Consider the following 5092-nt stretch of genomic DNA (forward strand, 5'->3'; position numbering starts at 1 on the left):
TTTTTGGCTTTCCATTTGCTTGGTAAATTTCCTCCATCCCTTTATTTTGAGTCTATGTGTGTCTTTGCACATGAGATGGGTCTCCTGAATACAGCACACTGATGGGTCCTGATTCCTTATCCAATTTGCCAGTCTGTGTCTTTTAATTGAGGTGTTTAGCCCATTTACATTTAAGATTAGTAATGTTGTATGTGAATTTGATCCTGTCATCATGCTGCTATTTGGTTATTTTGCACACTAGTTGATGCTGTTTCTTCGTAGTGTCATTGGTCTTTATATTTTGGTGTGTTCTTGCAGTGGCTGGTACTGGTTTTTCCTTTCCATATTTAGTGCTTCTTTTGGGAGCTCCTGCAGGGCATCCCTGGTGGTAAAAAAATCCCTCAGCATTTGCTTGTCTGGAAAGGATTTTATTTCTTCTTTGCTTATGAAGCTTAGTCTGGTTGGATATGAAATTGTGGGTTGGAAATTATTTTCTTTAGGAATATTGAATATTGGCCCCCAATCTCTTCTGGTTGGTAGAGTTTCTGCTGAGAGTTCTGCTGTTAGTCTTACGGCTTCCCTTTATAGGTGACCTGGCCTTTCTCCCTGGCTGCCCTTAATAGTTTTTCCTTCATTTCTACCTTGGAGAATCTGATTATGTGTCTTGGGGTTGATCTTCTCGTGGAGTATCTTAATGGTGTTTTACTTTAATGGTGTTTTCTGTATTTCCTGAATTTGTATGCTGGCCTGTCTTGCTAGGTTGGGGAGGTTCTTCTGGATAATATCCTGAAGTGTGTTTTCCCACTTGTTTCCATTCTCCCCATCTCCTTCTGGTACTCCAATCAATTATAGGTTTGGTATTTTTATGAAGCTCCATATTTCTTAGAGGCTTTTTTCATTCATTTTTATTATTTTTTCTCTATTCTTGTCTGCATGTCTTATTTCAGTAAGGTGGTCTTCAAACTCTGATATCCTTTCTTCGTTCTGCTTGGTCTATTCAGCTATTGATACTCTGTATGCTTCACGAAGTTCTTGTGCTGTGTTTTTTGGCTCCATCAGATCGTTTATGCTCCTCTCTAACCGGGGTTATTTTAGTTAGCAATTCTTCTAACCTTTTATTAAGGTTCTTAGCATTCTTTGTATTAGGTTAGAACATGCTCCTTTAGTTTACCGTAGTTTTTTATTACCTATCTTCTGAAGCCTACTTCTGTCAGTTCACCCATTTGCTCCTCCTCCCAGTTCTGTGTCCTTGATGGAGAGACTTTGCAATCATTTGGAGGAGAAGAGGTCCTCTGGCCTTTTGGGTTTTTAGCATTTTTTCATTGATTCTTTCTCATCTTCACAAGTTTGTCTAGTTTTCGTCTTCAAGGCTGCTGAAACTTGAATGGGGTTTTTGTGGAGGTCTTTTTGTTGCTGTTGTTGATGCTGCTGTTGCTTTCTGCTTGTTCTTCTTTCAGTAGTCATATCTCTCTTCTGTAGGGCTGCCACGGTTTGCTAGGGGTTCACTTCAGGTCCTATTCATCTGATTCGCTCCCGTCCCTGGAGATGTCACTCAAGGAGGCTGCAGAGCAGCAAAGTTGGTTGCCTGCTCCTTCTTCTGTGACCTCTGTCTTAGAGGGGCACCAAACTGATGCCAGTAGGACCACTCCTGTAGAGGGTGTCTGACTACCCCTGTTGGATGGTCTCACCCAGTTGGGTGGCATGGGTAACAGAAACTATTTCAGGAAGCACTTTGTCCTTTGGTGGAGGGGGTATGTTTTGCTGTGGGAAAACCCACTAATCTCGGCTGCCTGTATTCCTCAGAACTACCAGGAGGAAAGGCTAAATCTGCTGGTCTGCAGAGACTGCGGTCATTCCTCCCCCTAGGGTTTCAGGCCCAGGGAGATCCGAATTCTGTTCCTGAGCCTCTGGTTGGAGTTGCTGGAGATCCTGCAGGGAAGCCCCGTCCACTGAGGAAGGGTGGGTTAGCTTAGGCCTGAAGAAGCACTATGGCTGCAGACTGCCACAGGTGGTAGGTTTGGCTGTCAGGACAAGTCTTGGGACCAAGCTGTTCAGCCTCCCTGCCTCCAGCAGGGGAAAACTGCAGCCTGGAGCTATAGAAATGAGAGCCGCCCTTCCCTGGCCAGGGTGCTTAGCATGTTTGGCAGATGTGAGTCCCAGTGCTGGCTGCTGCCCCTCCCCGAAGGAGCTCAAATGGCTTAGACAGCAGGCAGCTGCAGCCAGTGTTGGTTGCCCCTCCCCATGGGAGTCTGACAGGCTTAAGCAGATTCCAACTGAGAGGCTGTAAGAATCTGTTTGTTCCAGAGTTGGGATGCTAGGCCCTGGTGGCATGGGTTCACAAGCGGGATCTTCCAATTGGTGGGTTGCACAGTTCTGTGGAAAAAGCACAGTTTCCCCAGCTGGGTAGTGCGCCACTCACAGCCTCCCTTCGCTGGGGAGTGGGGGCTCCTCTTCCCCGTGTTGCTTTCAGGTGGGCCACCACACCACACTGCTCTTCCTTCTCTCGATGGGTAACGCCCACCTTCTTGTCAATTTTTTTTTTTTACAATAGCAGTGACTTATTTATTTTTTATTATTATACTTTAAGTTCTAGGGTACATGTGCACAACGTGCAGGTTTGTTACATAGGTATACATGTGTCATGTTGGTTTGCTGCACCCATCAACTCTTCATTTACATTAGGAACAGAATAGAGGCCTCAGAAATAACACCACACATCTACAACCATCTGATCTTTGACAAACCTTCTCGTCAATTTTGATGAGGGAATCTGGATACTGTGGCTGCCAGGGAAGGATTCACACACTTATTATGGTTTTTCTGATGGGAGCCTCCAATCGCTGCAGCTTCTAGTAGGCCATCTTGGCCTCTCCCCACTATCCAGAATTTTAAATGACATCAAAGATGAGCATGGATTTTTTTTGTTAATGATACAAAGAGTGTGTAAATTTTTAAATGTGAATAAACAATACATAACTGCATTTAATGAGATGGAATGATGACAACACTAACTAGTATGGGTATAAAAGGTTAAAAAAAACAGTGTTGTATATGGTGCAGTATACATATAAACATACACATACACATATAACATACATGTGAGTATAAATCATATAAGAAGTCTTCAAGAATAATACATGGTAGCATCGGCTCTCTCTGGGGTGGTTGGATAGTAAGTACTTTGGGATACTTTAGTCAAGATGAGCCAACTCATGCTGCAATAACAAGTAACTTTTGCTCAATTCATTGGCCAAAGCAAGTCACCTGGCCATGCCTAACTTCAATAGGGAAGACAGACATATTCTTTTTATACAAAGACTGATATACAAATATTTGGAAATAGCAATATGGTCTTCTATATTAAGTAAATCCTACTCTTTTTTTTCTTCACTGTCAATACAGTAAGAACATTAAATACATACACAAATATATATAAATTTTTATTGAATTTTAACAGAACCCTTTGTCAAGGATTTAGTAGCCTTAAAAAAAAGTTATAGTTTTACCAACTCACTCAATTACTTCTCTCTTTTTCTAAAATTACTTCCATCTAAAGTTAACTTTTCTAGAAATTCTTGCTATACTACATTAACTTTTTCCTTCTGAACTCTGAAAGTCTGATTTTCTGGTATAATGTCTCATATACTTGGATACTTAAATCTAAACCCATATTGTGTGGCTTCTCTAAAAGATAACAAATCCATGTTAAACTGAAGGGTTAACTACATATATAAATTAATCTTTTTAAGTCTTGGACACAGGATGGATCCTCCAGATGAAGGCTGATGTACAGTATGTCTGTTAGGTAAAAGAAATACATTATGTTTACTAGCTGAAATGTAGGAAAAGAGAGCAAGACTGGACAAAGGAAGTCAAACTATTATGCTGACAAATAAATCTGTGGCCAACCTAGCACCAGGGTTGCCCTGTGTTGTGCAGAAATGGCTAGACCTTTATACCTTCATGTTTTACAGTCACCAGACGTAAGAAGCCTGAGGAAAGGTGTGACCTCATTCAGAATGGGTCTCTGCAGCTGAAACAGATGCTGGAGGAGCTGACAGATGGAGGCATTCAGCTGATATTACTTCCTGTAGTAAGTCCTCCTTTGAAGGAGAAACCAACCACTATATCTCTGTGTCAGCCACTATATCTCTGTGTCTGATATACTCCATAAGAGAGTTTTAATGAAAACCTTGAAAAATAACTCTTAAGTCTCTCTCTTTCTCTGACACACACACACACGCATACAGGCACACATCCACACACACTCACACAATGTGTCCAATGCATCCATTCTATGAAAATAACCATATCAAGTTGGCAAAGATTTATAGGGTGCCCACTGCAGTTGGTAACATGAGAAATTAGTCCCTGCTCTCACAGAGACGGGCTGCTCATTCATCTTACACAGGTGTCATGATGACAAACAAGAATGATCATGTTGCCCTTTGAACCCTTTACAATATACCACTCAGTTCAATGTATTTTTAGTCAGCCTAAATCTGATTTCTTTTAAAGATCCCTGGTCCTTTCTTTCTCTCGAATAAATATTATATTACTAACCATATTCTCCCCATATTGCTTGCCCATAGCATTGTTGACTTTTTATCTTCTTGTTGGATTTAGACAGCTTTCCTCACATATTTCCTAAGATTCTAGCTAGAATACTCAACATTTGTCTTTCCTGACTGGTTCTAACTTCCTTATCCAAGTAAAAAGGGTAATAAAATAGAAGGGGGAGAAAAATCAATCAATCCATTCTTCCAAATGTCTGTAACAAGGGCTGAAAGAAAAACTAATAACTGAGATCCAAAGCTTTAAAACCAAGATCACACATTTGAGAAGAAAGGAAAAACCCCAAAGATGGAAAATTCTTACTTAGCAAATAGCTGCCACCACAAATTAGTTTCTCAGTTCCCAATTTATGAAATAGAAATGAGATATATAAGCATCTGTTGGGGATTTATAACCAGGCTTGAATATACCAGTGAGAAAGGAGTAAATTACTCACTAGAAGTTGAATGTTAACTCAGAACACTGAAGTTCATTTACTAAAAATGACATCTTTAGACCGGGCGTGGTGGCTCATGCCTGTAATCCCAGCACTTTGGGA

General features: G+C 40.9%; 1 protein-coding gene across 3 annotated transcripts in view; it reads right to left on the bottom strand.

Annotated features, from left to right (window-relative positions):
- The window catches only part of CDK14 (cyclin-dependent kinase 14), a 487133-nt gene that overhangs the window by 319880 nt on the left and 162161 nt on the right, over positions 1 to 5092 (bottom strand). The window lies entirely within an intron of this gene.

This window comes from Colobus angolensis, unplaced genomic scaffold (assembly GCF_000951035.1).
Source record: "Colobus angolensis palliatus isolate OR3802 unplaced genomic scaffold, Cang.pa_1.0 Scaffold410, whole genome shotgun sequence".
NCBI classification, from domain to species: Eukaryota; Metazoa; Chordata; class Mammalia; order Primates; family Cercopithecidae; genus Colobus; species Colobus angolensis.